We start from the raw sequence: 10,956 nt of genomic DNA, 5'->3' as shown, positions 1-10,956 counted from the left end.
TATTTCCTCTTACTCTAAACTTTTTTCTTCGTAACCCTCGTCGAGAAGACAACCCTCCCATGTCACCTCCTTCATCGGTCGTGACCCTTCCCTCGACATCGTCCTCTCCCGCCTTAAACTCACTAGCAACCCCTTTCATCACGACCATGGCCACGATTTCACCTTCATCGTCCATGCCTTCACCTCATCCGCACAGAAACCCTAGACGATGCATTCTTCTCCGGTGACGATGACAACGATCACCACCTCTTTGGCTCCATCCCTAAATCCCTCGCCAACGCCACCTTTCTCACCCTTTATCCCTTCCCTCACATCCGAATTCTTTGATCTCCTCACCGATGACAAAGTTTAGGTTTTCGAAGTCATTCGCTCATAAACCACCTTCATGACCAAGTATTATCCTCTTTATCGTTGTGAATGTCTCCAACTCCACGGTGTCACCCTCACTTAGGACCACTTTTTTTCCAAACCCTCTTTTGCCTCTCATACCACTCTAAGATAGCCCTTTCCCTTCTCCCACGCGTTCTACACACTCCTCGTCAATTCCATGGCAAGGGTTTTCCAATTTGACGTTGCAAGACAACCTCCACCAAACCTTTTCACTTTCATAACCCTAATTCGTCTCCTCGTACCCGCAGTTTGTTTTACACAATGTGCCTTCTACGCTTCAATGCATTTGCCAAAACGACACCCAAAGAGTTATGGTTCTTGCTAGAAACAGACTCGCCGATTTTCACCCCTCACATTTGACACCTTTGGACATTGATTTCTTTTGGATCTAACTATTATACTATAATATAAATATAAACTATTTGTTTTCATGTTTATGTCATTGCAGGTTTCTTTTTAGGTTGCTAGTACTCTGGAGCAACCATTCCCTAATAGGCAGTTTGATTTGGTGTGGTCTATGGATAGTGGAAAGCACATGCCTGACAAAATTAAGGTTTCAATTTAATTTCTCTTGCACTATATTGATCTTTAGCAGTGGATGGTGCACTATGTTGGAGGTATAGAGATGGCTTTTCTGTGATTCTTACAATTATGATGGCCTTACTTGGTAGCTCTGATGGCTGTAATAATGGCTGAAATATGTTTGAGACTCTGCTGTTCTGTTTGTTTACCCCTTCATAATAAGAAGAGTATAGCATAAAATTGAAGCTTGCCAACTAGAGTTCATTTTATTTCATTTTGTCAGGTATTATAAAATTGTAGGTTCTTTAGAGAACTATTCATCTATATTATATAAGCTGTGAGAAGAGGGCATAGATTTTGAGCCTGATAATGGTTCTGAGCTTCTTCTAGACACTGTGGTTGAGGTTTGTCTAGTGGCTTTTGCATGTGCCTTTTCATTTATCTTTTGGATTCATAGTATAACAAAGAATTCTAAAGGTGTAAATTTAGTTTTTGATTCAGTAATATGCAATTTCTAAAATGGGTTTGGGAGGTGTTACTTTTTTCCCGATTCATTGTCCTGTTCTTCTCTGTATTGCATTTTTACAATTATGCATTTGTAGACAAACTATTCTGGAGAGTGTCACTAGTGTTTCTATCAGTAATTTTCCACTTATTCATGTTATAAACCATTCCTATTATGTTTGGATTTGGTTTTGAAAAGTAAGCAAAGGCACAGTAAATGATTTTAGTCATTGATGAGAAAATCAACTTTCATATTTGAAACATGCATAATATGTTCTACATGTATGTATGGATACACAAAGATGATAATTGATTTTCTCATCAATGATTATTGAGATTTTACTTGACTTGTCCTCTAAAATGAATTACTGACTTTGGAGGGTGTCAGATCCATTATGTTTATCTAACTTTTTATTTTAAAAGATTACATACAAGTAAAAATCGAAGAGGATTTTTTAAATTCTTTAAGTTCGTCTCTCCCATCCCACTTTTATTTTCTTTGTCCAGGTGAGGTGAGAATTTTTATTTTAATAAAGTCATTTCCCTTTAATTTAGTTTCTAATCTTGAATCTAAATGTAGGACTGCTGGGGTGCATTCTTGAGTTGAAATGCTTTCTTGAGTTGATAACTTATTTGCTAGTTTGTATGCAGGACAACTAATTATCTTGTGACTTTGTTTGATTCATCACTCTCTTAGGATTATAATCTGCATTGGCAATTCATGGTGTTGGAAACTACAACCCTTCTCCATGTCATGTATTTGTAGTTGTTTTAAAGGTGAGGATAATTAGATATAGAAAGTTTCTTTGTGTGTGTGCCCATCATGCTAAACTTTTTACACACGAGGTGCTCTAATAAAGTGAAATAATAGTTTTTATTTTAAGTGTAACCTAGAGTTTAAATTCATTGTGTTTCCTTTTTTTTTTTCTTTTAAGTATATTGAAATAGAAGTGAGTTTTTTTGCATCAAAGGCAAGGAAATAAATCTTGATTAGCATGGTGGATAAATTATTATAAGTCTCAGTTAATTGTTATTAATTTTTTTTTCATAAATTGAAAAGTTTAACCGGTAATCAAATCACATAGAGATTCACTAGAATCTTAAGCACATGATAGTATGAGAAGGTTGATAGATTTTTCTTCCAGAAAGCCAAATTAGTTGTCAATTATGAGCAACTTTAAAGCATGAGTATGAAATTTTATTATAAAGGGGACTAGTCTAAATTAATAACTTGCAAAATATTTATATAAATGATCTTCATATCTCTTATTAATTTGATGTATAATTACTAAGCTATATATGGAGAAGAAAAGTAACCTATATGAAAATTTTTATTTGTTGACTCAACTACATGTGATATTGGAATGAATTTTTTAACATGGACCAAGACTCCTTCACCATGTCTAATAGTTGAACCAGACAATTTTTTACAAGTTGTCTCTTACTATATATATATATATATATATATATATATATATATATATAGTCAAGTAAGCATATACAAGATTTCAGCTTGGAATATCCATGTTGGATGTGTTGATTGTAATTTCTTTCATTATGTACTGAATTGTTTCTTATAATTATAGGTTTTAAATAGGTTACCACAAGTATTTTTCTAATACTGATTGAATATTTTGCAGGGTAAGATTAAGCAAGAAAGCATACTAAGTGAAAATGGTACCCACCAAGGAAGAGGAATCCATGCTCTTTTGAAGGGTTCGTGAGAACAATGCTAGATGTGCCATATGCCTTTCAAAGTGTAGAAGACATTCTTTTGGGAGAGACATTTGGCGATGAAATAGTTCACCTGAGACAACTTACATATTGATTTGTACGTCTACATTTTTTTGTACTTATTTTCCATCAAAATTAGAATTTTGAGCTGTCAAATGATAAGATAAAACTATCTTAGGGATTTGATACTGATATACATTTTTGACAAATTAAAGTTATTTAAAAAATTATAGTTATAAATTGTATTTATGAAATTATATATATATATATATGTGTGTGTGTGTATGTTTGTCTGTGTGTGTGATTTCATAGATTTTAGATTTTTTTATTTTTTGTGTGTGTGATTTCATAGATTTTAGATTTTTTTTATTTTTTATATTTAAGTTATCTACGAAATATTCGTAGATAAATTACCTACGAAATATTTTGTAGATAAATTATCTACAAAAATTTTGTAGGTAAGTTACATACGAAATATTTCGTAGGTAACTTGAGGACTGCAAGATGAATCTTTCCCACGAAAATTTTCATAGATAATTTTCTACACTATATTTCGTAGATAATAGTTGTAGGTAAGTTATCTACGAAACACATTTTCGTAGATAAAATTATCTACCAGTCTAATACCTACAAAATTTATTTCGTAGGTAATTTGTAGATAAATCCATATTACCTACGAAAAATGTTCATTACCTATGAAATATTGGCGTAGATAATAATCATATTTTTTGTAGTGAGAAGAGTTTTGTGTAAAAGAACAAGATAATTTGTAAAAGAAACATGTCTTTAATCCTAGAAGGTTGTCAATGGGGAGGAAAAATAAAAATCTACTCAAGCTTAATCTTTATATTAAATTTTCCATGTCATAAGGGTAAAAGAAAATCTTCTTACTTTGTTCTTATTAGAGATGCACAAAATTTGTGAGAGAAATGAGCTCAATACATTTGTTTCTATTGTTGTGAAATGGGACCATACAATGGGCTTGAGTTCATAGGTTTGTAATACAACTTTGCAACTTTAACCTCTTATTAAACACAAAATCATGTATTTAATTACAAAACATTTCAAATTATTTGTAATGCATTATAACATTTATTCCTATGGATTATTGATTATTTATCTTGATTCTCATTTTCCTAAAATGTTCAGAATTTTTTTATGAATTTTAATGATGATGGATTTTGCAATGAAATTACCGATAAAATCCAAACTTAGTAAGAACTTTAGGTTAAATTCATATTGAAAATCATATAAGAAACAAGAATCATTTTAAATTTAATAGTCGTTAACTAAATGAATAATTTTTATTGAAATTTTAAAGTGTTTACAAAAATCAACATAATTAGTTGATTAGGGACCTAATTACAATTATTAAAAATTGGTTAGGGATTAAATTACAATTATTAAAAGATTTTAAAGACTAAGTTTTAAATAATAAAAAAAATTATTAAGGATCAATTTTCATTTAGTGAAAAATGTATAAGAATCAATTTATAATTTTAAGAAATATTAGGGGCTTATATACAATTTTGAAATATGTTTTTGGACTTAACAAAAACACTCAATTTTTCTCTTAATGGAGGTAAACTATGTTTTTAAGTTAATCATAAATAGTATTTAATATTACTTTATATATTATGTAAATAGAAAGACAAAGTGTTCCAAACCGTCTTGGTTAGATGTAAGAAATGGACATTCCCTACAATATAGAGTAAGCTTATGTGTACTTGTGAAGTATAATGCCAGCTTAAGTGATACGATCTTATCCAAGAAAGAGTGCGATCTCTTTTTCTCTTTTTTCTTTCTCTTCTTTCTTGAGTTTCTCTTTCTCTTGGTGTTTGCTTGTCCTTTTGCTCTTGTCTTGCTTCTTTTAGCTTCTCTAATCTTTTCAATGTTCTTTCTTCTTTTCTTTTCAAATATAGGATGTAGTTTTTGAGATTTTCATTAGTCAGGAAACTTGCATTCCAGTTATGACATTCATGAGTTTCATGCCCATAAACTTCGCATTTGGAACATCTTAACACACTTGTCCTTGACAATGATTTTCTATCAAGATTGAGTTTCTATCATCATCAAAATACTCAAATCATATCATCTTTCATCAACCACAGAACATTTTATTTAAATGAATCAGTCATACATCCAATCACTACAAGAATATTAGAGATTTGCGTGGGCCAAAATAGAACGCAACAATGCAAAAGCCCACGCCAATACGTCTAGGGCGTCGGTCTCGCGACGGCACAGTGTAGACTCCAAAATCATCGATGCAAAGACTGTTTGCGTCGGCTAAAGGACGACGAACAATAGCTTTGTCATTATCGTCGACTGAACTGATCTGAAGAAAAAAAAATCAATAAACAATGCATCGGTTGAGCCCACACATAATAAAAAGTAGCGTCAGTTTTGCGTCGGCTAAGCCTATGCAAATTATTATGAATCTAGAAATGAAAAATCTGTTTTGATGTACAACCCCATAACCTGCTTCAGTCAATTGCAGCGTAGCATATCATTTAATTCATTCAAAATTGAAATTACAAACATAAAATTAAATTACACCGATACTGAACTAATTAAAAATCAAATTACAATAGTCATAATCCATCATAAAATTAAATTACACCGATACTAAACTAATTAAAAATCAAATTACAATAGTCAGAATCCATCCAGGTCTAAGATACACATAATATCATAATACAAGTCCTAAATGTTTATAACTAATCTAGTGCACTGTCATTACATTCTAAATTATACAACTGAACCTAATAAACTGAACCTAATAAACCTAGTAAGATTCAGATCCAAGCCACAATCCATGATCGAAGAGAAAAATTTCACCGAAACCTGTAAAATGAAAGTAAAAGGGGAATTCTCCTATAAAGGATTTTTACACATTCAAGGTTCACTTTTTGTTCTGGCTGTACCCAGAAGGTGTTTATGGCCCATATGGAATCATGCTTTTGTTTGGTGTGGTGTCAATTAATAAGATTATTTAACTTGAAATATTAAATTAATGATGTTTGTGTGTTGAGAAATTGAGAATCAATCTTTCCAAAATGAAGACAAAGATAAGCATTATACTTGCCCCCTGTCCCTCTAATTAAAAAACAACAATTGCATTCATTTAACTATTTTCAGAAGTTCATATAGAAACTCTGTTCTATTTTCGTATACATGGTTGCAATTGTTTGAGAAACTCTGTACTATTTCCTAAAAGTGAAAATATTACCATTCTTGATTAAGATGTTATCTATATATCACACATAACTCTGTCACACAGGAAAAGGAAATGAAAAAGAAACTAAAACACCCAACAAAAAATTAGTCACCTAAAATTAAAACTAATCACTAAAGGATGAATATATATATATATATATATATATATATATATATATATATATATATATATATATATATATATATTTATCAACCATTCATGCATAAACATTACTTATTGCTCAAAGATAAAGATGACCTTGTGTATTGCTGCCAACAGAACTTTCACCTCCGATCCAAAGTGTTTACTTAACCCAAACACATTGATTCCAATCACAAGACCACCTCCCATCATAGCACCACCTGATTCCAAAAAGAAAATGAGATAAAAAAATCAAATACTATACGGTTCAACACCTATTAAAAACGCAGCTCACTTTAACGCCCCTTAGGTTCAAGATTTTAGCTCACCAAAACTCCTTCACCTCCACTAAAACACTTAGTCACGAAGAAATAATTGGTAACCCTAAACCAAAAAAGTAATCAGCAAATGGGATTTAAATCAAAAATGCAGCAAATGGGGCTTCAATGACTTACCTAAACGCTTCAAAAAATCTGTCTAGTGAGAACGAAAACCCCTCGCCTTGCAATTCCAGATTTTGCCACTCAATGGCCTCCCAATCGCGCCTCCCAACCACCACTCCGTCGTATAGAAGGAAGCCGCTTTGGTGTTCGCAGAGAAGGGAGTGAACAACCACCACTTCGTCACAGAGCTGAAGGGTGACAGAAGCTCGTTGCACACTCTTCTCACAAGCCTCGTCTTCGTCGAAGGAGCACGCCTCGCTACAGCAGCTCGCGTCGATACTCTCTCGGTCACTCCCATTCTTCGCTCAATCCCTACAAATTGGCACCTTGTAAGGGGGAAAGTGGAATAATGCAAGTGGTGGCAAGGGGAAAAGGGTCAAGTGAAAACTCCCGGTGAAGGAGAAAAGCGAATTCTGAAAAATTCCCCACTTAAGTTAACCTAATAAAAACATGTTGATTTAGTTGTGGAGCCTATGCGTCGGCCATCCCACGCCAACAATTTTAAATTGTGAGCGTCGGTCATCCCACTCAAACAATTCATTTGCGTTTGTTTTCAAATTAATAAAGATTCCTTTTTGATAAACTTGACGAGAATAAATACTTTTCATTTTTAAATAATTTTTTGCATTATAGTCGGATTTTCGTGGGTTTAACCGACGCGCATTATGCGTCCTGCACGGATCCGACGCATCATTTTGGAAGCTAAAATGCTACATTCTTGTAGTGAATATATACAAACTTATAATATTTAAACCAGTCAAAATGACAAACAAACACTAACGTCATAGTCCAACATCAACTCATGGTTCATACCACAACACAACTTCCCTTACCCATTCAAAAACTCCTCTCTTCACAAATTCTACTACTAGCAATTTTTTAGCCACTCAACTCTACACAAAGGAAACTTCAAATAAGTGACATAAATTAGATATTTTTCTAGAAGTTCGCGAAGAAGGCAGAGGGTTCTGGAAGGTGCATATTTATGATTTCTTTTTTGTTTTGGCTTTGGTGTAGAAGTTAAATGAATGTAATGATGTGTTGTTTGGCGGTTGAACTTCATTTTCCACGTCAATTCATAGTTATAATTTAGAACTTTTGGCATTTGTTATTCTCGCTCAAATAGATTAGCTTAAGTTGAGTACCAACGACTCTTCACTTCCATTATTGATACAAGTTTGAGCATGGGGGTTGTGGTTTGTATGTCGGTCTTGAGGCGACGAGTTTGGCGTACTATGTTTCCTCGACTTTTCACTTCCATTGCTGATGCATGTTCAAGCTTGAGGGGGTTGTGATCTTATGTCAGTCTTGAGCTAACGTGTTTGGTATACTAGGGTTCCTCGGGTTTTCACTTCCATCATTGATGCAACTTCGAGCTTAGGGGTTGTGGTCCATGTCGGTATTGAATGTTGATTATGAGGGCGACATGTTTAGAGTATCAGCCTGATTTCAAGACCTGTTGACCTAAAGCATATTGAGTAATTGGCGATGCATCATGGATCGACCAAAGCATTTCAGGAAATCATTATGTTATAGCACTTCCCCATAACAGGTGGTTCTCACACCACACCCTATATTGGTGTCGCATAATATGGACATTCATAGCAAAGGTACTGTGATGGGCTGCATAATATTACGGAATTATGTTTCCATTAATGTGTTAGATTTTTCAACCTAAAACTCTTTTCAACTACTTCCATAATAATCTTTTCAAATTGCTACATTTCTCTTCCAGAAATACATTTTCCCACTTCCCACACCTAATTCGAATCATATTTTTCGGAAGCATATGTCTAGACTCTTTTTTTTCTGTAGCCTCAACTTCACTATTTTACCCAACTATGCACACCTAAATCGTTTACTGATTTACTTAGTTTGTTTCCTTCCTCTTTATCGAATTGTCTATTACCTCAGTCAGCTCATTTAATGATTCTCTCGTCTAGCACTCATCCATTATTCATCTACATTACTTAATTATATATCTTCTGTTCGGGTGTCTACTAGACTCATCTTCATCTATCATATGAAAAGCCATCCTTTCTTACTATTTTCTTCCATATGTCAAGCTTCTACCGAGTGTAATTACACCTAGCATATGATGTGTATAATTTCACTTTTAATGATCAATACAAAGATTCTCCATGAACTTACTCACAACTCCCACTACAAAAAATAAATCAAGTCTAGCAATGGTAAGATAAATAAATTTTCCAACCAGTCATCTATATCTTTTTGGGTCAAAGAAAGCTTCTTCTTGTTTTTCCATTAATTTTTTATTTGGACCCATAAGACAATCCACTGGTTTACAATAAATCATGTTTGTCTATTTTAGGATATAAAAAGCATATTTCCTTTCACAAATTACAACACCTTCCTTTGATTTACCTACTTTTGTTCCTAAAAAATATTTGAGACTTCTAAGATCCTTTGTCTAAAAATGATTTCATAGGTGTTCCTTTAATTAAGATAATGATAGAGGACTATCCCAAGATTCCATACAAGAAGAACTTGAAGATGAACCTTTACAATTTAAAGGACGTATGACAAGGGCAAGGAACAAGAGGTCAAAAGATCAAAACTATTCAAGGCTTCTAATGTTACAAGCAATCTGAAATTAAAAGAATATGAAGATCATGGCTTAAAGCACATTCAGAGGATAATTTTTAGAAAAATTAGTTTATGTTTTTAGACTTTGGGTTTCCTCTTAGAAATTAGTTATGTTCTATATTTTTGGGCTTTGGGCTTTCTTTTATAAATTAGTTTATGTTTTGGGCTTGGGTCATCTTGTAGGGTTCTCAAGTTTTCTTAAACTTATGTGCCTATATATAGAGGTACAAAAAATAATGTAGACACTTTTAGTCATATATTGAATTTGATTTAATTAAAGAGAGGATTCTCTTTGTTCTTGGCTTAGGCCTCTGGTTCTTATCAAAGATTAACATCTTTGTGGCGAATCTTCACTTGACTTATCAATCTGCTAGATTGTGGCGTCCTCCATCTCTGTCTTATTCCACATTCTTCTCTAATTTATTCGTGTTGTGCCTCTTGAGGATTCAAATTCAGAAATGATCATACTCTTTCCTGGATAGGATCGTATCATCTGGTATCAGAGCCAGGTTCTGGTTTGAATTTCCTCTTCTATGTTATTTTTCTGTCATATGAAAAAAAAACTATAATTTTTCAATGTCTGCTTCTTCTGTGTTGTGTTTTAAATTTCTTTTGTTTTATTTGTAAGGAGTAAAACCCCTGAGGTTGTTTCCAATGTGGTTGATTTTTTTTTTTATTTTGTGTTTTTTTTTCTTCTTTGTTCTCTATTTAAATTGTGTATTTCTACATTTGATTCGTGGAAATTATTTGTTTATATGTTTGGGATTTGCAAGTGCACTTAATTTTATTTACATGAGAGTATGAGGGTTTGAAGGATAAATTGTTTAATTTGTTTGTGTTGAACTACAAAAAAAAATATAAATACAACAAAAAAAATATTGTGGATCAAGTCGAAAGGAAACAAATATATATTGAAAAAAAAAGAGGATCCAAAAAAAATGGGGAGTTCAACACAACTTTTTGTTGCAATTTTATTTGTGGTTTATTAATATCTACTTGCAATCAGTCTTTCTCTTAGAGTCTTCGTGTTGTCTCATTTAAATCTCTTTGATAGTCCTATTATTTTCTAATTTTAATTTTCTTGTTTTGTGTCTTTAAAATTCCTTGAAGTTTTGTCTAGAGTTTTGAATATTCTTTGTCCTCTAAAGTCAAGATTTAGATCTCGCGATATTTTTCACATTGTTTGTTCACTCTTTGCTTAAGTTACTAGAGTTCTTTGCCAAGCCCTAAAGGGCATTTGAGTGGTAAAAGACAAGAGAGTACATTCAAGAAAAAGCCTGTAAGTGTGATACACGAGTGAAAAATTGAGTGAAACACTTAGCGGAGTAGTGAGGTCCTAAATATATTTTATTATACTAACATTTTCTTGTAGGAATTAGCAAATATAAAGTAAGG

At 32.8% G+C, this 10,956-nt stretch overlaps 2 long non-coding RNA genes across 2 annotated transcripts; one reads left to right on the top strand and one right to left on the bottom strand.

Moving 5' to 3' along the window:
• Positions 1-3,386, top strand: LOC114195646. Its single transcript, XR_003606520.1, has 3 exons — positions 1-943; positions 2,114-2,193; positions 3,057-3,386. It is a non-coding gene; the product is annotated as an uncharacterized LOC114195646 (long non-coding RNA).
• A 1,861-nt stretch (positions 3,387-5,247) lies between these two features.
• Positions 5,248-7,488, bottom strand: LOC114162253. The gene is made up of 3 exons (XR_003599170.1): positions 6,967-7,488; positions 6,629-6,732; positions 5,248-5,488 (listed from the first exon to the last, which is right to left on the bottom strand). It is a non-coding gene; the product is annotated as an uncharacterized LOC114162253 (long non-coding RNA).
• Between the last annotated feature and the right edge of the window lie 3,468 nt (positions 7,489-10,956).

This window comes from Vigna unguiculata, chromosome 1 (assembly GCF_004118075.2).
Source record: "Vigna unguiculata cultivar IT97K-499-35 chromosome 1, ASM411807v1, whole genome shotgun sequence".
Taxonomy (NCBI): Eukaryota; Viridiplantae; Streptophyta; class Magnoliopsida; order Fabales; family Fabaceae; genus Vigna; species Vigna unguiculata.
This window is presented reverse-complemented; position numbering and strand designations above follow the sequence as displayed.